Raw genomic sequence first — 27,578 nt, 5'->3', positions numbered from 1 at the left:
AAGTCTTTCTTTTGTTGTTTTCTTAGAAACACAACATAACTACTTTACAGTTATAGCAAAACTATTAAATGTCATTAAAACTTATTCCAAGTATATCTAAACAAAAAATTGAATTATATTTTTGAAAAGAATAATGACCGCTCTTTGTGATCTATATTCCTTGAAACTTAGTTTGTTGTTATTAAATAACAAGTATTTCTGAATGGCATAGTTAATATACTGATTAACACCAGTTATTTTCCGATTCTGTTTTTGTAAAAAACTGTTTACGGTCATCCCAGTAGTGCCGCACTAACACAGTTACATCTGAGACATTTCTTATAAGAAGAATAGAGCAAACTTTAGATATACCATCTGATTTATTTACAGTCATAGCTAACAAATAACGACATATTGGCACGTCCGATTGTACTACAAATATTTGTCTTCATTTTTCATTATTTTATAAATTACTTTAAACGATACATTAACAGACAATGTTTATTAGGATTAATACTGCTAGTTGTACTTAACGTAAGAACAAAGTCACGAATTAAAGGAAACAAAAACACGATATGTGAGGATAACCGATTCAACTAAAGTATCCTCGATTAGCCATATTTCCCTTTTTATTGTGCCATTTACATGATAATATACGAATGTAAGTTTTTCTAAAATTTGCGTTACAGAGAGCGTAACACAGTGGATTTATTGTGCTGTTAATATAGCACAAATAATAAGCAAAATTCCATAAGCCTTCTGGAATACAGCCATTGTCGTCACATGGCGAAAGAGTCTTTACTAAAACTAGTACATTGTACGGTGTCCACGTTACAATAAAAGCCAATAAAATAGCACTTAAAGTTTTGGCGGCTTTCTTCTCTTGTCTTCGCTCTTGATGTTTTCGCTTTTTCTTGGGTGCTCGGTGCTTTGCAACTTGTTTGTGAATAAGTTTCGTGTTCAACGGTAAGCGGATTGTTTCTAGTGCTGACTCCGAGGTACGGAGTGAATTTAACTTCAACTCCAGGTTAGTTGGGCGTTGGACAGTTAGAGCTCCCAAACTTCCTGAGGCACGGAGCAGTTGCATACTAGTTTCTGCCTCAACTTCGTCTTCTTCTAGAATCATCCTGATGGAAGCTTGAGATTCACCTTCTCCTTCTATGGATGGTTGGGTAGGAAGACGGATGAGAATGGTATAGATGGGATCTGATGAAAAAGAGCAAGAGGATGATGGATGAGTAGATGAACCAGCCATGGTTTCAGGTCTTCTTGGGCCATTCCGATCAGTAAGCGGTATATCTGTTTCCCGCCGTTGACAGGCCTGGAAAGTCATTGACGTAGTTCGTGAAGATTGAATTGGGGTTTCAGCAGAAGCCGGTGTAACAGCTCCCGGAGACCCATGGCTAGTACTGTCCTCATCTTGACCCTCTGCGTCTCGGTCTATCTTGCACCAAGTCATCAATGCTTCTTTCACTTTCTGTGGACGAGATTTTTCTGGAATTGAAGGTTGTTTTGGTGGATCGACACAAAGTGAAGTGGGAACGTAAGTAGCTTTAACCGCTATGCACGAGTCGCTACGTGTTCTTTCACATTCATCGCCTTCCCCTGGGTCATCACTGGAGGACGACTTTTTGCTGTCATCCTTCTTTCCTGCTTGAAGATGAGTTAAATCCTTTTTACGCTGTTCTGTTTCCCGCCAGATTCTCCAGTAAAGAATACACATTACTGTTACAGGAAGATAAAAGGCCGCAATGGCTGTACCAAAGGTCACGTAGAGATTGGTTTCAAGAAACTGGATGAAACACTCATCTTCAGCCACTTTCCTCTGTCCTTCAATATATGGCCACGAATAAATCCAAGGTGGCCATAACACAAGGGATATAACCCACGCACAAGAAATCATGAAAGCCGCACGCTTAGTTGTTCTTCTTGCTCGGTAGGTCAGGGGTCGTGTGACGGAGAAGTATCGGTCAAAACTAATGATGAGCAAATTTAGAACAGATGCGTTGCTGTTCAGGTAGTCAAAAGCTAGCCATGTATCACAAATCATTGGTCCTAGAGGCCAGTAGCCTAGCAACGTATACATAGTAAACAACGGCATAGATATGAGACCGATCCACAGGTCTGCAATCGCCAGACTAAGTAGAAAATAGTTGCTGATGGTTTGAAGTTGTTTGTCCATCTTGAAAGAAATCATAACCATTATATTTCCTATAACAGTTCCTAGACTTAAAGCTCCAGCTACAATAGCGATAAGAATAACCTCTGATAAAGAATACGGAGACAAGCCTCTAGAACCAGTCGTTTCGAAACTAAACTCTGTTGTATTTGAAAACCAGGAGTAATTGCTTTCAGGATACATATCCACAATATTCGAAACGGTAAGAGAGTAAGGAAATGAATCGTTTGTGGGAGTAACATATGACATTGACCGAAAGGGGAGTAACTCAAGTCTCTGAATGGACGCGTTCAACGGACGCACATCAACCGGTAGGTATTTTACGCTGAAAGGCTGGTATTCCCCTGACGATAATAGATGATTGTAGATAGAGAAGTTCAGTAATCTTGTCAGAGTTGGATGACCAGTGGTCGATGTCATCTTCTTATAGTCGGCTCTTCTGAAACAAAATGATAAGGTAAAAGTCGTTTTCAATAACACTGTAGAACATCAATGAAAACCATTTACAATAAAATATCAGCAAGTTTTACTACGATTATGATAAACACACATTGGGATATCGACCAATGTTATATGTAATTAAGTGCGAGGTAGTATAAAGGGCTATTTTATAAGTCAAACACGTGGTAGGATAACAAGTTATAGTAAATAAAATGAAGTATGTTATAGAACGCCAACTTTTGTAATATGTAATTAAATACACAGTACAGTAGCAGATCAAGTTAGATAATTCATAAAACCAGATGGTACAATATCAAGTCACTTTATATTTGACGAGAACAGGATATATAGTGTAACGTGTAAAAATGAATAAAACTAAACACATAATACAATATTGTTATATATAATTAAATACGCGGTAGTTTATGTCAGACGTATGAACAATGCTGTTTCCATCCAAAATATTCTTATATCGAATCTCTAGTAGATTATAAGCCAAAAGGTTGATCATTAACTAGTATGTAATGATACAACGTTACCGTTTAGGTGCGTCATTAATTAGTATGTAATGATACAACGTTACCGTTTAGGTGCGTCATTAATTAGTATCTAATGATACAACGTTACTGTTTAGGTGCGTCATTAATTAGTATGTAATGATACAACATTACCGTTTAGGTGCGTCATTAATTAGTATGTTACGTTACGTTTAGGTGCGGTGGGTTACCGTTTAGGTGGGTCGTTAAGTAGTATGTAATAATACAATATTGTCATTTTGGTGGATCATTAATTAGTATGTAATGATACAACGTTACCGTTTAGGTGGGTCGTTAAGTAGTATGTAATAATACAATATTGTCATTTTGGTGGATCATTAATTAGTATGTAATGATACAACGTTACCGTTTAGGTGCGTCATTAATTAGTATGTAATGATACAACGTTACCGTTTAGGTGTCGTATCTAATGATACAACGTTACTGTTTAGGTGCGTCATTAATTACTATGTAATGATACAACGTTACCGTTTAGGTGGGTCGTTAAGTAGTATGTAATAATACAATATTGTCATTTTGGTGGATCATTAATTAGTATGTAATGATACAACGTTACCGTTTAGGTGGGTCGTTAAGTAGTATGTAATAATACAATATTGTCATTTTGGTGGATCATTAATTAGTATGTAATGATACAACGTTACCGTTTAGGTGGGTCATTAAGTAGTATGTAATGATACAACGTTACCGTTTAGGTGCGTCATTAATTACTATGTAATGATACAACGTTACCGTTTAGGTGGGTCGTTAAGTAGTATGTAATAATACAATATTGTCATTTTGGTGGATCATTAATTAGTATGTAATGATACAACGTTACCGTTTAGGTGGGTCGTTAATTAGTATGTGATGATACAACGTTACCGTTTAGGTGCGTCATTAATTAGTACGTAATGATACAACGTTACCGTTTAGGTGGGTCGTTAAGTAGTATGTAATAATACAATATTGTCATTTTGGTGGATCATTAATTAGTATGTAATGACACAACGTTACCGTTTAGGTGCGTGATTAATTAGTACGTAATGATACAACGTTACCGTTTAGGTGCGTCATTAATTAGTATGTAATGATACAACGTTACCGTTTAGGTGCGTCATTAATTAGTATGTAATGATACAACGTTACCGTTTAGGTGGGTCGTTATTTAGTATGTAATAATACAACGTTACCTTTAGGTGCGTGATTAATTAGTATGTAATGATACAACGTTACCGTTTAGGTGCGTCATTAATTAGTATGTAGTGATACAATATTGTCATTTTGGTGGATCATTAATTAGTATGTAATGATACAACGTTACAGTTTAGGTGCATCATTATTTAGTATGTAATGATACAGTTCATTTAGGTGGGTCATTAATTAACAGATAATAATATTACCTTTACGTTTAGCCTACTATATCATCACTATTACAATAGTCTACGTTATGTCCTGTTATTTTGAATTTTATAAGAACAATCTAATTAGGTGATAAAATATTACATCTAGAGAAACATTAAACTTTTGGTGGTCAACAGAATGTGTCAATGTTTTGGTCACACAAAATTCGCACAAGTCGTTGATTATGTGAATTAAAAGCAGTGCTGAAAAACTGTAACAATAAATTAAATCTCCATAATAATAAATATTATAGTAAGTTGGTGTTTTAATGAAAATGATATAAACTCGATGGAATGAAACCTAGAAGCAAAATAAGTTTTTACAGAAAACCAAAATAACAGTCCAAAATCTTCTCTCTTGTCAATTTTATTTATTATAATATACTTGTTACTGGAGTATTAGACGGAAGAATTCGAAGCTGTCCAATAGTATATTGCGAGGTCGAAACCAGTGTAAGACAGACAGAAAACCAAGAAAAAGGGTCGAGCACAATAGTATTGACTTGTGAGTCGAGTTTACGATATTTTGTTTAAAACCCTTTGTTCAGCTTAGCATCTTTCCAGCCATTCTTAGATGGTTCGTTACGCCAGTCTTTCATACTTTGTTATATGGACAGCATAGGGAATAGACGTTATTGGAAAATCGACTCCCAGTTCTTGTAGAATGTCCACATGTGTCTTTTTTCCATTAATACAACTATATGGATTCGTTTGATCATGTGACAAGTTTGCAATATAGGCGATCTCGAGCCCTTTGTTAAAAGTATTTGGTCATTTTGGTACTGGTTTCATCTAATACCATTTTTTTCGGTACTTGTCAATAAAAAATTGGTACTTTATTATTCTCAAAGATCGATAAGTAACGTGTATTAGCGATCAGAGGGTGAGAAGTGAGTAAAAACAAGCAAAAACCAACGAAATAGTATTCCAAAGCATATTTTAGTTTCTCTCTGTGAGAAATATTTTATATTGTTAAATCTACATTGTCAGTAATCGAACCTGATGAATTGCGACAATTTTCGAGCCTTAGCTGCCTATTTTATTTGCACTACACGATCCATACGAGCAAGTGAAACAGCTTAAAGTATTATAAAAAAATCGTTTTCCTATCAGAAGAGTTACGATGGAAAATACTGATCAAAAAGAGAGGGTTCAACTCATGAATCTATGCATTTTAATCATTATAACTGAGACTGGTATATTATATTAACTAAATTAATTCTGATATATGTAGGTAGTTCGCTGTAGTCAGAAGTTAAAGTTTATAACATGTTTCAGTTTAGGAACATAACCCTCACTCCTAGCTTGTTGTATACAAAGACAGGAGAAAATATTGAAAAAACTTATCAGAATTCTTCTGAACCGTCAGTTTTAAGGTGAACTTTATTTGTCTCTTTATATATTGACTAGACTGCAATAACTGTATAATGTCCCAAGCACCAACGAAATGCAGGTGGAGCACCAAAGGTGAACCGAAAGATTTATAGAATTTGCTTTTTCAATCCAATTCATAGACCTGAAACAAAATGTGGACTCTGGATGTAACGAAAACAATGTGGAATACTTACTGCACTATTCCGAATCATTCCATTCCATTTTCTTCCAAATCTAAAGTAAACTTAGCTTTTACAGAAGTATAAAACCTGAGATCACGCTGAAAAATAAAACGAAATAAAATTAAGATTATAGTTAAATAAAAACGGAAAGGTAAACAGGAGGTATGAAACAAAGCTAAAAATTATACAAGAGTCTCACCAACAATTAGAATTGTTGCTATTGAATATAGTATAATTAAAATATAAATATCTGAGCGAGATGTTATTAAAGCCTTAAAATCATTGGATGATTAGAATTTAACTTTGGGATACCAGAAGAGCTCCAAAAAGATCTTATGACAATTCTGAAGAAGTTTTTTAATGTTTTGCCAATGTAATCATCCTCTCAGGTTCAGGTATTTGGGGATATTCAATTAAACCAATCATATTGCTTAAAACTTAACACATTATTTTTCTCTCTCTAAAGTATGTCGTATGTAACAATAGCGCTACAATCTTCCGAAAACAACAGTTTTCAGTGTACATAAACTTGAAAAAAAAAAAGATTTGTGTAATGATAATTACATGATATCAGAAATTAGAATCATACATCAGTTGGAATAGGGAAAGGTTTTAACATTTGCTTTTGATGAGAAATATTAGCCAAATTATATTTCATACAATACTTAATTTAGTGCTGTAACTGATGCAGTTACGACAAGGTGAAAGATACAGTCTTTGGTCTTGTGAATTAAGCGAGAAAATAGTATTTGTGAATACATCATTGTTAAATAAAAACAATAAATTATTAATACATTTTCGAACTTTGAAAAGAGGCGGCCCGGCATGGCCAGGTGGTTAGGGCGTTCGACTCCTAATCTGAGAACATGGGTTCGAATTCTCATCACGCCAAAAAAGCTCGTCCTTTCAGCCGTGAGAGGCGTTATAATGTAGCGGTTAATCCCATCAATCGCTAGTAATAAAATGGCCCAAGAGTTTACGGTGTGTGGTGATGTCTAGCTGCATTCTCTCTAGTGTTGCACTGCTAAATTAAGGACGGCTAGCGCAGATAGTCGTCGTATAGCTTTGCGCGAAATTCAAAACAAATAAAGAGATTTTTATTATACGATTTCTGAAAAATATAGAAATAAATTCGATAAGCAAAAGAGGTTTTTTTTTTAATTTCATTTTCTCCCGTGGCTACATGTAAATATACAAGTTCACTTATTTTTAATATTCTTCGTTTTGCCACTTACTTCTAAGGTATTCTTAGCTGTGTACCCTTTGTGAAACTACATACCAACAAAATTCTCAGGTATATTTATGATTTTAAACACTTTAACTTCAAAGTCTCCCGATGGGACTGTGATAAGTCTACGAAGTTAAAGCGTAAACATTCAAGGTTCGATTCCAAGTAAATTGTGGATAGAGCAGCTAGCTCAAACTAGCTTTGATATAAAACAAACAAATAAATTGAAATTGAAAGAATTTCATGTTTGACCAAAGGGCGAGATAAACAACCCTAAACATTCTGGTGTCACCTCGTGGACAAACAAACAATTAGATAGGTAAACAGACAATACGAAACATATTGTTAGTGTATGTAAGTGAAGGTACCAGTAAATATCTAGACATTATAACGTATTACAGACAGACAAATCATATAACAGTACGGACACTCTACTTGACGTGATGGAATTACCATTATACATTTATTTAAATATCGAAGTTTGTATAAGTTAAGTTCGTATTTAGATATGCACATAATTTATGCTGATAAATTTGTATTGCAAAATTTTCGCTTGTTCAATAAAGTTGGAGAAGATTCTCGAGCCTAAGAATCAATAATATATCTGTGTATGTAAATGCTAGTGTATCGGAAGTATTGTTTTGCAAGCTAAAATTTCAAGAAACTCGCCTCACACTTATAACATAAGCAAACCCGACGCACCAAGAGACAATATATGTATTGTTAGTTTACTATAGTTGGGGCCCCGCATGGCCAAGCGTGTTAAGGCGTGCGACACGTAATCTGAGGGTCGCAGATTCGCATCCCCGTCGAGCCAAACATGCTCGCCCTTTCAGCCGTGGGGGCGTTATAATATGAAGGTCAATCCCAGTTTTCGTTGGTAAAAGAGTAGCCCAAGAGTTGGCGGTGGGTGGTGATGACTAGCTGCCTTCCCTCTAGTCTTACACTGCTAAATTAGGGACGGTTAGCACAGATAGCCCCCGAGTAGCTTTGTGCGAAATTAAAAAAACAAACAACCAAATATAGTATAGTTAGTGTACTATAAATCAGGAGGTTATTATTGGGATTAACGATTACTAATCGAGAACTTCAAATAGTTGACCAGGAACGTTTATATATTTTAACACTACAAACCGTTTAACTTCAGCAGATTAACATCAGACATTAGTATTTATACGAAGTCATTATATAACTTCAATAGTAAAAAACACACGTGTTATCAGTGAAGAGCTCGCTAGCTCCCTGTCAAGCGGATTGTACCGATATCAACTCGAAATTAATTCCCTCATCATGAATCCTCGATAAAATATTAAGGAAGTTCCAGATCAGATAGAAGACTCAATATTATTTGTAAGTTTAACTGTTTCTGTATAACTCAACATATGTAATAACCGTCGTTATAAATTATATTATTGTTTGTATATTAAAATATATTCGTATTACGAAAGAAAACTGCGTGTATCAATCTTCTTGGTAAATACTATAAACTAAATACATATCGACAGTTATTTAACTTTTAAATTTAAATTACAATTTAACTCGTAGTTAAGCTATTTTAGATCTTAATACATATAATAAATGTCATGTCTTTTAGCTTTCACTTTCTGCAAGGATTCCACTCTCTGTTTAATTTTTTTCATCGATCCGGCAAACCTTAACATGAACTCTAAGTTCTAAATGATCTAGTTAAAATATTTAATAACATATAGGAATTATTTTTCAGAAGTTAGCCCCGAGACTGATTGGTTTATTAAGGAACGTAAACACCACTCTGCAGAACAATATTTAAAACTCAAAGTATTTCGGTCATCAGCTTACTTAGAAAACGTAATTAATTTTTTTCTTCTTAGAAGCTCCTAAAATCTAAACCAGGAAAGATAAAGTACTATAATTTTAGTTGTCTATTTTAATGAATTTATATTTTCCAATTTTTCCAATTAAGATTTCATTAATAAAAGCCGTGAATTTAGTGATATAATCACATCGCTTAAATTTATGTTTCACATGTTAATTCGATGAAGTTTATGCTTAACATTTAGGTTTAGTTGTATAATGAGGTCGCTTATATTAATATCTTCACATGTAGGTTTGATATTGCAATTAGGTCGCTTAAGTTGGTTACTTCATGCGTAAGTTTGGTGATATAATTAGGTGGCCAAAATTGCGTGTATGCTCCATGGTGTAAACAGGTCGCTAAACTTTTTGTCTTCATGTGTAAAGCAATGTAAAATCAGATCGCTCAAGTTTATGTCTTATATAAGTTTGTTATTATAAACGGGTCGCTTAAGTTCATGTTTTCATATTTATCTGATAGAATAATCAGATCACTAAAGTTTATACTTTCATGTGTAACTTCAGTGGTATAATCAGGTCGCTTAAGTTTTTTTCTTCATATACAGGGTGGCTCGTAAGTCCATACCCATCCATATATCTTATGTATCCAGTGTATCTGTGTGGTGTCACCAGTATTCTTGCGCTCATGAACCCACGTACTTGTCACAATACGCTCTTCAAGTGTAAATGGTCTTACATCGGCCATATTTCTCTGAAAAAAAGAAACAAATTTATAATACATGCGTAATTAAATATAACATAATAACATATGGATGGGTAGGGATTTACGGGCCACCCTGTACAATTTCGGTGGCAAAACGAGGTCGTTTACGTTCATGTTTTCACATGTTAGTTCGATGATGTAATCAGGACGCTTAAGTTTACGTCTTTATGCCTAAACATTCATGATATCTGTTTTTAAATACAAACGTACATAGAGAGACAGGATTTCGGTAATTGATTGTACTATGTAAAAACAGTGTAGAAGATAACAGTTCCTCTCGGCTTATTAATTAATGTTAACTTTTATTACTTTAATCTCATTAATAAACTAAAGTCCAGAATCACAGCACGTTAAGCAATAATCGTCATTGTTAATAATCTTCAAGGCATTTAGTCAGTGTTACTCTGGTTTTATTTGCTTTCGCATTTCATATTAAAATCGTTTTGGGAATAACACGTCCACTGTTTCACTATCGCCTCCCGCTAGTACAGCGGTATGTCTCCGGATTCACAACGCTAAAATAAGGGGGTTCGATTCCCCTCGGTGGGCTGAACAGATAGCCCCATGTGGCTTTGCTATAAGAAAAACATACATACATACGTTTCACTATCTCTTTACGGAATTTGTTGAAGTATTTCTTATTCGTGTAAACAAGATAAAATAAATTGTTGTAATTTAATATACAATAACTCTGATCGGAAATATTTATGTTAAAACTTACAGAAATGTAATAAAAATAATATTCCGCATTCTTTCCTTAATAAATATAGACTTCCAGAGCTTTCGATATACAGTGCATTATAGAAAGATTTCCTTCACGTGTATCAAAGTTGCGGCAAGTTGATCCAGTTCCACTCGTCGCTGTGACAAAGGCTGCACATATTCGTTAACATATGCCGTTATTAGGTTTATATTTTTCAAATTGTTAACAAGGTTTTGTTTCCTCTTTTGTTAACTTATACTTATGGTAAATCTGCAGTACCAATTAACAGAGTTTCACACTTTGTGTACAATGACTTTTAATTATCCACCCATACGACCACTGTTCGTAATAGTTACCCACAATCGAAATGACCGCAAGACGTGGAGAAATAATGAAAAAGGTATTGAACATAGGTAAAAAACATGTCTACAACAAATACGTGTTTATGTAATTATTTGCAACTTTTCGGGCAGAAACTCTTCGTAAGGATTAACTAAGCCTTTTTTATCTGTCCAACACCGCTTAAACTGCCTGACGAAGGGCTTCTGCACGGAACGTTACAAATAATAATAATAAATGTTTTGTTATACGCACTTATTTTCATTAGAATATCACTCATGCAACTATATATTATTGTTAAATTAAACATACAAAACTTCTAAACTTGTATTAAAAATACAACACTTTTGTTGTTACGATAAACACTTAACTGCTTTATTACCACATAAACATAATAATTCTTTTTCTTGTTATAACGACTATTTAACTCTACTGTTTTATTAAAGAAAAAGTTGTTCTATTATATATATATATATACACATATATAAAGATGAAATATGTTTTTGTTTGCACCATGACTTTTCAACCAAAATTTGTTTGTAAACATTATGGACCATGACGAATGTCCTAAGGGGGTTCAAAATGGAACTTAACCCTATTCCTATTTCGTAAAGTCTGTTGGTTAATTAAACGCAGCCTATTAAGTTAATTTTAATCTTGGCAGCTTAACGTTTCAGACAATGTTGAATATTTTAAAAGCCCGGCATGGCCAGGTGGTTAGGGTGTTCGACTCGCAATCTCAAGGTCGAGGGTTTGAATCCCCGTCGCACCAAACATGTTCGCTCTTTCAGTCGTGGGGCGTTATAATGTGACGATCAATCCCACTATTCGTTGGTAAAACTCTAGCCCAAGAGTTGACGGTGGGTGGTGATTATTAGCTGCCTTCTCTCTAGTCTTACACTACTAAATTAGGGACGGCTAGCGCAGATAGCCCTTGAGTAGCTTTGCGCCAAATTCAAAACAAACAAACAATATTTTAAAAGGATTGAAAGTTAAAATATAAAAGTTACTAGATTGTTTCTCAAACAACAATGCTTTTTTTCATGGTAATTCAGATGTAGGGTGTTCAAGGGTGGGATCACCTTAAAATCTTTATTTATCTGTAGATGGAAAGAAAACTGTAAATGTTGTTTATGAGAAACTTTGTTATAATTTTAAATTTTTAAGATAAAGTTTAAGTCAAATGATTCTTTGAGAGATACGATCGCTGTTAACTTCCATTGTTTTAATTAACTTGAAACATACTCCGCGTATTTCATCTTGTCATATTGCACATTTTTATGGTTCATAATGTCAGTAGTACCAAGCCACTAACTTCTCATATTTTTAAGGTAATTTGAATTGTTTTGTCCCTATAAGTACTAAAGACATTCTTCGACATTAATAAAATCAAACGAGATGAAAAGAATGAAATAATACAAAGTTTATTTACGATTTCCATTGACCAGAGTCTTAACAATTCAGAAGTTGGCTGGCATTCTGTGTGTGCATATCTTTCCGAAATGTGGGATTTTTTTCTGTGGGTCGAGCCATGCTCAGTATATTATTTGTTACTGCACGCTACTGATTGAAATAAGAACCTATAATTGAGCAGCGCTATAGAGACGTTAAACTACACGCTGCACGCAGTCCTCTAAGTTTCGCGCTTACACGCAAGTGTTACGAGCGCTCTCTCAGCTCCAATAAACTTAAGCAATCATACAAAGTGATTCTTTTCTTAGCCATTATTCATTAAATTTAGTATTTATGTTGCGTAATGATAGAATAAAAAAATTTGTATTCAATTGCTTAGTAGTGATTTCCGTGTTCATTGACCCTAGGCCTGGCGTGGCCCCGTGGATAAGGCGCTCGACTCGTAATCTGAGGGTCGCGGCTTCGAATTCCCGTCACACCGAACATGCTCGCCCTTTCAGCTGTGGTTGTGTTATAATGTGATGGTTAATCCCACTATTCATTGCTAAAAGAGTAGCCCAAGAGTTGGCGGTGGGTGGTGATGACTAGCTGCCTTCCCTCTAGTCTTACACTGCTAAAGTAGAGATGGCTAGCGCAAATAGCCCTCGTGTAGCTTTGCGCAAAATTCAAAAAACAAACAAACATGCAGGTTTTAAACATGTTTTAATTGTTTTTGTATGATATTCTGGCATTACTAATAGCTCTTCTATCTATGATCAAAAGTCAAACTTACTAATCTCTCTCTTCAGACTTTGTGTAAGTTCATACTCTGAGTGCTTCTTGACAGATAACAATAAAAGTTATTCTTACTTTGTGGTACAAAATGCGGAGATATCTTGATAATTCAACCCTTCGAACACACAATGCAGGACTGGCCGTATGAATAGCAAAGGCTTTTCAAATAATGCTCTGTCACTTGAAGGTCTAAACTTGTGATGTGGTTGCCGTTTTTCAAAATTCTTCAAGAAAAAAATAACAAAAATAAAAAAACCAAAATATTTAAGAGTGAAAATTAGTTTGCTTGAACTTAAGCACAAAAATTGCTACAGAATGGGCTGTGTGGGCACTGCCCGCCACAACTATCGAAACCCAGTTTCTAGAGTTGTAACTGCGCAGACGTATCGCTGTGCCACCAGAGGGCATATAAAAATTGGTTCAAAGACAGTGGAGTCTTTAGCTAAACAATCACGTTTTTGCTGTGGATTTGGCCTGGTAATAACCACTTTTTGACATGTAGCGTGACCAGTGGATTATCCTACCAAGTTTGATAAACCAAAGACCCCCGGAATAGTTTGTGGACAAACAAAGTTTTTATAAGTATAAATATTTCACACAAAAAATACAATTCAATATAAAAACACAAATATTGGCAATGAAAACATTAGATGAATATTTTTTCAAAAGTTTTCAGTAGTTTGATTTCATGATATGAAAAATTTGGGTAAATGAAATGTTTGAAGAATAGTGTTTGATGCTATTTAGAAGCTCTGAACAATCAAGCTGAGAAAGATACTTTTATGTGGCTGTTAAGGTGGTATTCAAGGACTCCTTTATGTTTTTTAAAGAGATGTTATTGTTACACTGTGACTTTAAGATGTCATATAGGGACCAACTAAACAACAAGGACTGTAGTACCTATAAAGAGGAACATGCTTAACACAGCCCACCAGTTAGTGAAAATTTTTTCTTATTTCAGTCAAAAGATTGTACTTGTCAGTATTCGTGCTAATTGGGTTAGCCATAGCTTTTATGAATGTTAATACAGAAAGAGTATAGCGACTGTATAGAGAAAGGGATCGTGTCCAAAATGAAAAGAGTAGAGAGTATAAATATAGTGCATGTCATACACTCGTTCTTGAAATATCTTTTAGTACATGAATATTTCAGCGGGCAATCTTTCTTTTTGGATTTCCGTAGTGAAGGCACAGGAGACAGAAGACACGACACGTTCTCATACTTGATGGCAGCTCAGCTGACTAGGCTTAGCTAGAATCCATTAAGAACGAAGACCCTGAGATCGCTGACTGGTGCTTGTAATCTCCATTAGCGATCTTTTCACTTCGCGTTCTACTTTTTTGTTTGTTTGTTATTCTTCAATTTAATTTGCTGTCTTTTATGGAAAGTTCGAGAAACGAATACAGCTTTTCCCTGTTGAACCAATCTTTCAGATATTATGTTTTATTGTTTTATGTATAGACGGCGTTAGCAGCTTGTGTAGCTCAGTAATGACATTAAAATAACTTTGTAAATTGATATATAATTTTTGTTAAGCATAAACAAAATCCAGTGTTTGAAAAAATAAACAAAATAAAAGAAATTCGATAAAATTGGTGACGTAAATCGGCGGTTAACGTAATAAGAGTGTTCTGTCTTTATTCAAATATATAATTTTTAACTTTTGTTGTAAAGACGTGTTGTGTTTCTTGTTTTAACGTAAAGCTCCATAGTAGACTGTTTTCACTCTGTCTACCATTGAAAATCGATCCCCGGATCTTAGCATTTTTAGTCCGTAAAGTAACAGCTGATTATTACAAAGAAATGTATGCAATTTATTTTTGTTCTATCCTATCCGTCACAGTACCAATAACAGAAAATTCATTATTTACTTTCTGTGGAGCATACTGATGCATATAAGAATATAAATACTAGAAATAAATAACTTTATAACACCAAAATGTTTACAGCTTTTTCGAAAACGTTGATTAAAAAAAAACCGAAATTACAGCTTCAAAAGTTTAAGTTTTTTTAAACGTTGTACTGGCAGTTTCGGTTCGTGTTTTTGTGAACGCTTCTGAAGAAGCTTCAGAGGAAAACGTTGAGTGTTTATTTAAATAAAAAACATCTTGGTGTTATAAGGTCGTTTATTTCTTGTATTGAGCCCGGCATGGCCAGGTGGTTAAGGTACTTGGCTCGTCATCTAAGGGTCGCGGGTTCGAATCCCGGTCGCACCAAACATGCTCGCCCTTTTAGCCGTGGGGGCGTTATAATGTGACGGTCAATTCCACTATTCGTTGGTGAAAGAGTAGCCAAAAAGTTAGCGGTGGGTGGTGATGGCTAGCTGCTTTCCCTCTAGTCTTACACTGCTAAATTAGGGACGGCTAGTGCAGAGAGCCCTCGAGTAGCTTTGCGCGAAATTCAAAACAAACAAACCAAGCAGTTGCTTGTCGTACTTTTGCTTTGGTCACTGTTTTTTAGCTACTGTTTGAGTATGGTTCTGAGAACATAATCATCAAAAACTACGAAACTGTGACATTTGGTCTGTCACAAATTTTATTTATAATAAGAAGAAACATATTTGATAGAACACGTGTATTTCAAAAAGTAAAATACATTGTAGCTTCGCGTAATTAAAAAAAACATCAGTAAGTTTTTCAATGTAAAAGAAAAATAGGTTTTTCATCTGCGATATGATGAGTTTAATAATAAAATTCTGTGTGTGTGTCCCGTTGTTACTTCTAAACAGTTAGTCCCACTGGTACGAAATGAATAATTTTTGTCCCAAAGTTTGCATCGAGTATTTTACAGGAAATCCCCAAAAGCGGACCCGAAATTTGGCACTGACTTACATTTGAGAACGTAAATAAGTAGGCATTCTAATTACTATTCGTAACTTGGTTAAATAGTGTAAATTTACATTTAAGCGACAATTGTCATTAAACTAAAAAAAGGCAAAATAGCAGTTCGAAAATTATATAGGCCCTGCAAATGTGGGCCTTAAGCCTATGGGTTCGCTAGTACAACAGAATGTTTGCTCTTCCGTGAACAACGTATAGAGAATTAAAACTCTTTGAAATTTGACCATAAGGTGCACAAACCACATCCATAAGAAAACAGTAAAACTATCTGTACGCATTTAAGTGTTTATATAAGTGTCCATGTAGAATATTAGCACCAGTTTTTTGTTTAATTTGTAATATAAAAGTTTGAAAAATTCATAACTAAATTTATCATGACTAATTCACATTCGATCAAACAGAACAAACATTTATTCCATACATATAGGTTAAGCAGAACAGGCTATGTTTATTCTATTTACAATTGATGTCTAATTATTTTTGCTTATTTATTAACAGACTTATTGTTGTTACTTTTGGTCCATAGAATATTTTAATATTCTTAAATAAACTAATGTACGTATCGCAATCTAATTCACAATTTTGGTTCTGTTAATAATAATCCGATAACCAGAATAGTTCAAAACGTTACACTTAACTGAGCATTCGAAGACTTAAATACCTTGAAGTGAAGCATTCTTACTCTTTTTTTTCACACAAACCACAGCCCAAGAGGCCTTTCGTTAAATACCATAATTCGTCAGTTGAGATTGACAATGAGAGACAAAAGTAACTAAATATACAAAAAACAAAATCGATAATTTAAGAATATGCCAATAGAGATTGTAAAAAAGCAAGTAGACAATAATTACTAAAATTACAAACCTCTGTTTTGACTCCATGCTGTTACTTAGAGTTACATTTGGTGGAATCATAACAGGGATATGTACCTTGAGTAATTACTGCTCACACTATGTCAAGCTTTGTTTCTTTATTTTTTTTTACAATCCCTATTTGCAGGGTTTTTTTTAATTCCAAATTTTTTATCTGTCTTGTTTGCTATTTTTATGCTCAACTAATGGCAAAGGATTAATCGTTATGGTAGCTAAACTTTACACATTGTAATGATGATAAACATAGCTAGCAGCTAACTAATACAGTTCATGATGATTTACTGTAGCTATTGGCTAATTGATCGTATGAGTTCGAGATTTGAAATATGCTTAGGCTAAAACACAACCCCTACTAAGCGCTTATAAGCATTTATCGGTGGAAAAAGAATCTTTTCAAGTAAAACTTATACATCTAAAGTATCTCGTTAAATAAACCTTTTCGTCTTTTAAAGTAATTATTTCATGAATTTGTGTAATAAAATTATTTATTATGTGTACTGATTTTTATACCCCTTCACTTCATACATAACATAAGGGTTTGCTCCCTAAACACACCGATTGCACAGTGTGTAAAGAATTGAATATTGACTTGTTACAGTCATTCAATGTCTGTCTTTTACACTGTGTAACAACATTTTTACTTTTTCTTGCTCCTGGACAGAAAGTGTTATTTCCCAACTGCTTATGCCTAAAGTAAATGGAAAGGACCTATTTTTCTCTTCAAACTTTGCTTTTGTGACCTGGGTAATGAAAATTTCAAATTTACCCATTTTCCAGAACATTCCAGATAGATTCATTGCTGATAGAGAATTTTCTCGAACTTACAAGAATTTTCAAGAACTTTCTAGAATATTGTAGAACTTACAAAATTTTTCAAGAATTTTCTAGAATGTTGCAAGTTAGAGAAAGCGTCACCGACATTTTTCAAGCTTCTTCACTCGTCAAGATGAGCTCTGTTTTGCCACAATGTATCCGGTCTGTGCAAGACAATTGGAATTGCCTGTAACCCGAACGAGTAGCGCCTCGCCATTGATAGCTCATCCAGAAGCCTGAAAGTTGTGCTGCTTCATGACAGGAATAAATATCCGTCTCTTCCTTTGGCTCATTCGGTGCACCTCAAAGAGGAATAAAATAGAATCAAGACCTTGCTAGAATCCTTGAAGTATGATAAGTATGGCCAAGAGGTTATCAGAGAATTCAAAATGGTGGCATTCCTGATGGGTCTCCAAGGAGGCTTTACCAAATTTCCTTGTTATCTTTGCCTTTGGGACAGCAGCGACACCACAGCGCACTTGAACAGGAAGCACTGGCCATAACGGGACACTCTGTGGGGAGGCACGATGTCAAGTGTGTGAGCCATTAGTGGACCTCCAGAAGGTGTTGTTCCCACCATTGCACATAAAATTGGGTCTCATGTAACAATATGTCACAGCTCTTGATAAAGAGTCTGCAACCTTCAAGCATCTTCGAGACTTTTTCCCTAAGATGTCTGAGGTAAAGGTCAAAGCTGGTGTTTTCGTTGGACCATAAATAAAGAAGATCATGAAGTGCACAGAATTCCCCAAGAAGCTTAGTAGGAAGGGAAAAACAACATGGGGCAGCTTTGTCGCAGTGGTTCGGGGTTTCATGGGCAATTACAAGGTTGAAAATTATGTGGAACTGGTTGCGGCTCTGGTGAAGAACTATGGCAAAATGGACTAGAGAATGTCCCTGAAAGTCCATATCCTTGACGTTCATCTTCATAAATTCAAGGAGAACATGGGAGCATACTCAGAGGAACAAGGTGATCAGTTCCTCCAAGATATACTGACTTTTAACGCGGCTACCAAGAAACGTATAACGAAAACGTAATGGGAAACTATATTTTGGGTTGATACGTGAAAGTGATTTACATTACAGTCGCAAATCTCGAAAACTACTCACTTCTAAACATTTTTGTATAACTTTAGTATAAATACATGCAAATCTTGATTCATATGTTGTTTTATTCAAACATAACGTGAATGAAAATGTGCAAATTTGCCCGTTTTTACATAGAAAGTAGAGTACTTTCTAAATTTCATTATCCAGGTCACAAAAACAAAGTTTGAAGGGAATAATGGCCTTTTTCTATACTTTTACAACATAAGCAATTAAGAAATAACACATACTATGCAGGAACAAAATTTGTGTTACATGGTGTTATTGGCTAGTTATTCCTATTTCACCGTGTACTTAAGTTTTTTAAAGAAACACCAAATGTATGTGAAAAACCTAACTTGAAGGGGTAACAATAACAATTTTGTATATATGTCGTTTACACTAGAATTATATTGTTTTTCACTTTGGCAAAATACAGAATAAAGAAATGGATTCTTAAATGATCCTGCACGTTTGAAGTGCCTTATTTCGTATTTCACAAAAGGTTAGGATACAATATATCAAGCCATTTTTGTTTTAGGCTGACAAGAGAACAATAATAGCAATAATTGTTTGTTTGAAGTTAAGTACAAAACCACACAATGAGGTATCGGTGCTTTGCCCACCACGGGTATCGAAACCCGTGGTCTACCATTGTGAGTTCGCAGACATACCGCTGTGCCACCGAGGGGCATTGCTTTTAGAAACGAAATTGTTATACTGCTCATCCTTCAAGTAAACTAAAGTAACTAAATAATAATAATGCATCTACCCATCCTCAGTTGTTGTATACATAAACTGTTGTATAGTTAGTTTCAAATGAACTGTAGAACATAAAAAATATTATAAAATACGATTCAGTCGTTATATCTGTTATTCAAGGTGTAGATTGTATCAAATCAAGTTTAATGAAGCACAACTGGAAACAAACCAAAAGTAGTCGCATGCCACACTTTGACAATGAGAGATGTTGGTTTTTTCTAAAGGATCCAATTTAAAGTGGAGTGGTAAACGTGTACACATGTGTCACTAATCGCAGCCTGGACTAACTTGTTCACCATCTATTGATATACCTGTAATAAAATAAGTTATCTTTCGACAAAGTAAGTTGATTACAACATTACACAGTTATGTCTAAAACGCATATCTTGAAATATTTCTACGCTTTTTACAAACTACAGGCCTGGCATGGACAAGCGCGTAATGCGTGCGACTCGTAATCCGAGGGTCGCGGGTTCACGCCCGCGTCGCGCTAAACATGCTCGTCCTCCCAGCCGTGGGGGCGTATAAGTGACGGTCAATCCCACTTTTCGTTGGTAAAAGAGTAGCCCAAGAGTTGGCAGTGGGTGGTGATGACTAGCTGCCTTCCCTCTAGTCTTACACTGCTAAATTAGGGACGGCTAGCACAGATAGCCCTCGAGTAGCTTTGTGCGAAATTTCAAAACAAACAAACAAATACAAACTACAATTTAATAGAAAATCTACAAGTGAAGTGAATAACTCCATTTAAAATATAAACATATAAAGCAACATTTAAAATAAAATTAAAAAAAATCTTTACTTTAATTTAATCCTTCAAAAAGGTAAAGTTAGAATAATGTTATAGAAATCTTTGCTGTCGAAATTATTAAAATTACGAAATTGCCAATAAGCCTAATTAGTTGACACTTTGACTATCAATTTGACATTGAGCACGCATTGAATTTGTAACTATTATCAGTTTTCTAGTTAACATAACTCACGTCATATTGAACACACTCACCCTTTAAGCTGATGTAGTATCATAATGTTACAGTCAATCCCATTATTCGTTGGTAAAATAATTAATTTGGTGGTGGGTGGTGCAAACTAGCTGCATTCCCTCTGGTTTTACACTGATAAATTAGGGACCTTTGTGTAAGTAGCCCTCGTGTGGCTTTTCACAAAAAGAACAAATGAATAAGTTAACTGAGCCTGTAAAATGATGGTTTAAATGTCTCAAATTGGTGAAGAATTAGAAAGAATTATGGCTTAATTTGTGTGGTTAAAATCACGTTATCTGTACATATTTTTATACTGACATTTCTCTTCATTGCGGATTCAAAAATAAAGATGTGTTTCAGATCTAAATTTGGTCTTCCACTTTCCAAACGGGTTTTTCGTTAAGTACCAAAGCTCGTCAGTTGAGATTAATGACGAGAGACAAAGAAGACTCCCTAAAATGCTATTTATGTATGGAGGTACTAGTACCTTAAACATAAAAAGTTGGTGAAGCGTTAGAAAGCACAACGGAACAATAACAACAAAAAAATGATCTACAGGTAAATATTCTCATGTGGTTTAAATAACTGAATAAGAAAGGATTTAGGCCCGGCATGGCCAGGTGGTTAAGGCACTCGACTCGTAATCCGAGGGTCACGGGTTCGCATCCCCGTCGCGCCAAACATGCTCGCCCTTTCGGCCATGGGGACGCTATAATGTAACGATCAATCCCACTATACGTTAGTAAAAGTCTAGCCCAAGAGTTGGCGGTGGGTGGTGATGACTAGCTGCCTTCCCTCTAGTCTTACACTGCTAAATTAGGGACGGCTAGCGCAGATAGCCCTCGTGTAGCTTTGCGCGAGATTCAAAACAAAGAAACAAGAAAGGATTTGTACTTGACGAAAAAAAAAGAAGCAAGTTGCTAACTTTAAACAAAAATTTAAAAATAAATTGAAACAATCAGTTTTGCGTAACAACGTGCCAAATTATACTTATTGTTTTTCTTATTTGTACATGTGAGAATGAAAAAAAAAGACTTTCTTTTATTTTTATCGACATTACATTTTTATGCCGGCAAACATTTTTTACCTCTTCGCTTGTTCAGTAGGTCTGAATTATTTCTATATGGAAATAACGCTTTATTGACACGTTTTCTTTAAATATTTGAAGTAAGTTAAATATACTTGTATCATAAATACCAGTTTTAAAGCAAATTACTAGTAAGGTTTATTTTTTAAGTGAATGGTACTCCTGTGAGGATGTTAACACATGATTGTTTTGTGAAAAAAATGATATATGCAAGACAAATGATATACTACATATTCAGAAACAAACTTGTTTGTTTTGAATTTCGCGCAAAGCTACTTCGAGGGCTTTCTGTGCCAGCTGTCCCTAATGTAGCAGTTTAAGACTAGAGGGAAGTCATCACCACCCACTGCCAACTCTTGGGCTACTCTTTTACCAACGAACAGGGGGATTGACCGTTACATTATAACGCCCCCACGGCTGAAAGGGTGAGCATGTTTGGTGTGACGGGGATTCGAACTCGCGATCCTCGGATTACGAGTCGAACGCCTTAACGCGCTTGGCCATGCCGGGCCAAACAAACTTCTTTAATGTGTATTACGTTTCGTTCTTTAAGCCTACGCTCATGTTTGATGTAGGCTGAAGTTCGAATCGTACGAAACATCCAAAAATAATATTTTTTAGGATAGAAGAAATCGTTTTAATGGTATAACGTATTTTCTTTACACTGTAATAAAGCTTATCTTTACAGGTTCAGCATTGTTGTACAGGATCGTTGTTTACGAACACAGTTTTCATAGTTTGTCGTTAACACCTGTGTGATTGAGATTGGTTGCACCAGCGAGGGAAACATCTGTTTAAATAGCAGTTTTTCTTACTATAAAACGTGTACCTTGTAAAAATAGTCGCTTATGTTGTATGCACATCTCATAGATAGCCGTTTATATTGTTCAAATATTGGTATAATTACGTCATAACAATAGAACAATATTTTAGAATTAACTGTTTCGTCTTGAGTTTACCCACTGATTATAACTATAATTTTACTAAAAGTAAAACTTTTGCAGTGAGGACGAATATTTTTTAAAACACGTACGTATATGTTTTTAATAATATTTTGCCTTAACGCGCTCAAGCCCTAGCATGGCCTAGCGCGTTAAGGCGTGCGCTTCGTAATCTGAGGGTCGCGCCAAACATGCTCGCCCTCCCAGCCGTGGGGGCGTTATAATGTGACGGTCAATCCCACTTTTCGTTGGTATAAGAGTAGCCCAAGAGTTGGCGGTGGGTGGTGATGACTAGCTGCCTTCCCTCTAGTCTTACACTGCTAAATTAGGGACGGCTAGCACAGATAGCCCTCGAGTAGCTTTGTGCGAAATTCCAAAACAAACAAACAAACCTTACGGCAAAAGCTGTAACTCGTAACAAAATAATATTATTTTAGAATGCTTGTCAGTTTACAGCAGTGAAAAATAGATATTGTAGACATGTTACAACAACATTTTTTTTACTACTGTAAAGTTCGATAATTAGCATAATTTAAAAAAAATAAAATCAATGAAGATATTTTCAGCGAATATTAATACTTGAATAAATAAAACAAACTATTTAGTGAATGAGAAATAATATTCTTAATAACAATAAATTTCCCTCTTAACTTTATTAACCTGATTAAATCAGTTTTATTTTATTCAATACCTTTTTTCCAGAAACTTCAGTCCCCCGCTAGTCTACGGATTTACAAAGCTAAATTCAGGGTTCGGTTCCCCTCGGTTGACTCAGCATGTAGCCTTATGTGGCTTTGCTATAAGAAAACACACATACACAGAAACTTCAGGCTGTTCGTGGAGCTAAGCGTATTTTAATAATAAAAGCACGTTAACGTTAATTAATTTACAGTCTGGAAAACCCAATGATTATTCCCCACTCGCATGAAAATGTTTCGAAAAATCAGTTAAGAGAACATTAATTATTGGCTGTCTATTCTTCTACGAGATTGTTTTTGAATTTCGCGCAAAGCTACACGAGGACTATCTTCGCTTCTTCTATAAGAATGATTCATATTAAAAATAGTATAAGAGAGTAGGATAAACATTCTGCGACTAAAATTGTAATATTTGTTTGTTTGTAGTTTAGCACAAAGCTACAAGATGGACTATCAGTATTCTCTCCACCGCTGATATTGAAACACTATTTCTAGTGTTGTAAGTGCAGACGTACCGTTGTACCATTGCCAGAAGTAATTGTTCCATACAACTTTTATAAACTAACGACTAGCAATTGTTTTTGACGTCATTCTATATAAATCCTTTTCGTGAACAAGAAGTTAATAATAAAGGCAGCCCGGCAGGGCCAAGTGGTTAGGATGCTAGACTCGAAATCTGAGGATGGCGGGTTCGAATCCTCCTCACACCACACATGCTTGCCATTTCAGCCGTGGGTGCGTTATGATGTTACAATCAATCCCACTATTCGTTGGTAAAAGAGTAGCCTAAGAATTGGCGGTAGATGGTGATGATTAGCAACATTTCCTCTAGTCTCACACTGCTAAATTAGGGAGAGCTAGCGCAAATAGCCTTTGTGTAGTTTTGCGGGAAATTCAAAACAAACAAACAAATGTAATAAAGGAAAAACTCGAATAAAATTGTAAGGAAGGCCTAAGTGTGTCCTTTGATGGGACAGCTGTAAGCTTACGAACTTACGATGCTAAAATTCTGGGTTCGATTCCCCGAAGTGACACAGCAAATAGCCCAATGCGGCTATGCTCTAAAACAAAGCCGACTTATAAACCTACGAAACAGAAAAAAAAGTATAAAAGAAACTTAGCTTGAGCAAAGGCAAAAACCTGATGAAGTAATTAGAAATATTTAAAGTAAACAAGAGTGTATTGCAAAATCTAGGTTGAATATAAAACCCAACATTAAAGAATAAACACATCAGTGAGATGTAACATTATAGAGACAAATATAAATCGAGCACATCTCAGATCTGATCAAACAGAGGCAAATATTTCAACAACACATGACAGTGTATGCAGTATTCTGTATTGTATTTATGACTTAAATAACATGGAAAAGAAGACTAAAGATTGTCTAATATTTGTTAAGCCTGGTTTACGATTATCAGAGCAATATCACCGTTTTGTAAGCATATTGTTCTCTAAGTCCTTCTGGTAAATGCACAAATAGTTAAATCCATAAAGAATTAAATGCTATTAAATGGGCTGTGACTTTCTCAAAAACAGTTTTCTTTCCGAGTGAAGACGTTTCGAAAGTCTCAAAATATGTCTCTTTTTCTTATGTAGCAACTAGAATAAAACTCTGTTCTCCAAATCTGGAACACAATCTGTATTTCAATGGAGTATAGAGTAAAATCTAGGATCACCAAACTTGACAGAGTTTCGGTGACTAACAAACACAAAACAGAAGCAGTCCGCATAAATATATTTTCAAATATTGACCTCACTATCTAAAGCCACCTTCATAGAACATAGACAATTGCTATGTAACATAGACAATTACACTGTCCTAGACATTTTCAGAAACTTCGTAAAAGCTAGCTTAATCAAACTGAACAAATATAATATGTGCATTTTCTCATAATGTGAAAGAAATTTGATAAACATATAATACCAAACTTTACAAGTTAACTTTCCTTTTCACACTAAGAAACTTATACAATTATAGTAACCAGAACTGATAATCAGTTACCCCATAAATGATAATAAATACTATAAGTTGAAAGGAAGTGAAACTGATGTGCTGCTTGTTTCGGATACTCACGCAAAACCTACACCACTCGTTCCTAATTTAATTAATAGAAGAAGGAAAAAGAAGCACCCACCGCCAACTCTTGGGTTACACAAACCGAATAGTGAGGTTGGACTGTCATGTTTATAACACACTCACGGCCCCAGCTCACAGATCGCGCTTATTATTAAAGAATACACATCCTAGGCCTTAGAGTTCACCGTTCGGCACAGTGACCATTAGGTCACGTCCATCCGAGGCTAAATCGAAAGTTTGACAATTCCCATCTCATCGACACATGAAACCAAAATAAAGATATCTTAGAATTTGTGTCTATTTCGCTTTTCCCTCATTTTATTGTGGCTTAACATAACATAACTGTAACATAATGATTAGGCAAAACAGTTATAAAGCTTAAAACTATACTATTATTATCCGTTTTCCTCAGAAACCAAATCCTGATATTAAGACAGGTCAGTACTCAACAGTTTAAATCACTTTATAAGAATTTAACTTACCGATTACCAAAGAATGAGGAAACCTTGTCAGTCGATTCACAAGATGCTACATTTTTTACTTCACTTTATCAAAGGAGAAATTACGTTCTTTTTACATTTTAATCTTTGCTTCTCGAAAATACTTCAATACGGATAAGCACCCATGTATAAAGACATATCTTTCAAATGATTATGTCGAGTTATGAGAATATAGACTTCGTTCTCGTGACGAATACTCTCTATAATAATTTCTATGGTAAATCCATCTGAGTGATGCTCGTTTGACTGATCTTGATATTAAGAAAATTACTTTATTAATAATATTTCACGTTGTAAAAGTTTTTAAGATATAAGAAACTTTTATTTTAGTCTGGAAGTTGAAGTTGCCATTATATATATATAATGCATCATCTACGTATAATAGAATTTAAAGTTACTCGCGCATATTGTTTGCTGCCACAAGCAGTCAAATGGAACCTGATTTTTTTCTTCAGTTTACATAGATATGTGACCCAATATTAAGGTGAACGTATCGGTAAAAGCATGCATTAAGTCTGAAACTGTAGAGGTGAAGTTAAGAATCAATTGGGAAGTACTGGCCACTCTGAAGGCCGATAATTTATTGAATATATGAGTCTTAATAAATACATTAAGGAGATCAGTACAAATATAGACGATTGAGATAACGTGAGAAGCAACAGATCATTCAAACATGTGCGTCTTTGTTCTAAAAGTAAGAACTAAGAGGCACATGTTTTGATGATGTATTGATTCTCACGTTGTATTGAAAGTATTAAGAATTAATGTAGGAGATTAAGACTGTGAAATTGTCAATAGATCATCAAAAGAACATCATCTGTTTTTACAATTTTTAAAAGTTCTCTTTCTTTTCTAAGGGCCCGGTATGGCCAAGCGTGTTTAGGCGTTCGATTCGTAATCCGAGGGACACGGGTTCGAATCCCCGTCCCAAACATGCTCGCCTTTTCAGCCGTGGTGGCATTATAATGTGACGGTCAATCCCACTATTCGTTGGTAAAAGAGTAGCCCAAGAGTTGGCGGTGAGTGGTGATGATTAGCTGCCTTCCTTCTAGTCTCACACTGCTAAATTAGGGACGGCTAGCACAGATAGCCCTCGAGTAGTTTTGCGCGAAATTCAAAACAATCTTTCCTAAGTTTAAGTAAGATACGTCACCATGAAAAGAACACAGAAAAGAAAGACTTCTAAGTTGTGCAAGATTTGAAAGAAAAGACGTCAGTCACTGTGACGTCACTAAAAAATAAAGTGTCTTGTCCATACTATACGCCAACTTGATTGGTTCCTTCGGTTTTGGATATCTAAATCAGTAATTGCAACACATGTTATTACATGTGAAAGAAAATAAGATCGTTGCAGGAAATCTACTTAACATTTTTTAGGAAACTTGGGCATTTAAACTTTTTTCTAATGTGGTAAAAAATCCTAAGTTGTTGTCAGTTGAATTTCTGTACATAACACTTAAGAGAAACCAAAGAAAACGTAATTGTCTTTCTTCAAAAGATATAGAAAAAGAATAAAGTAAAGCAAAAAAATGTAGCATCTTGTGAATGGACTGACAAACAACTACTGTGGATGATAACCAATCTTCTCCAATGTCCAATAACCTGATTTACAAGTCACGTTAAAACAACTGTTGAATGTTTAGAAATAAACTTACATAGACTGTCATAAAATTATAATCCGCTACGAAAGTAGCTGTAAATGAGGCAACCTTTTCAGAACACATTTCTACGTGAATTAAACATAAAGTAGGTAGGATAGTAGGTTCTTCTACTTTTACACACGTTTCCATAATCATAATTAAGTTAGTAAA

At 35.0% G+C, this 27,578-nt stretch overlaps 1 pseudogene across 1 annotated transcript in view; it reads right to left on the bottom strand.

Moving 5' to 3' along the window:
• Positions 1 to 332: 332 nt before the first annotated feature.
• Positions 333 to 27,578, bottom strand: part of LOC143227940 (muscarinic acetylcholine receptor DM1 pseudogene) — a 38,207-nt pseudogene continuing 10,961 nt past the window's right edge. The window contains exon 2 of the transcript XR_013015136.1: positions 333 to 2,597. The product of XR_013015136.1 is annotated as a muscarinic acetylcholine receptor DM1 pseudogene (transcript). The remainder of the gene's footprint in view (positions 2,598 to 27,578) is intronic.

The sequence above is a fragment of the Tachypleus tridentatus genome, chromosome 1, assembly GCF_004210375.1.
Source record: "Tachypleus tridentatus isolate NWPU-2018 chromosome 1, ASM421037v1, whole genome shotgun sequence".
In the NCBI taxonomy this organism is placed as follows: Eukaryota; Metazoa; Arthropoda; class Merostomata; order Xiphosura; family Limulidae; genus Tachypleus; species Tachypleus tridentatus.
The sequence above is the reverse complement of the archived record's forward strand: the minus strand, read 5'-3'. Positions and strand labels throughout refer to the sequence as shown.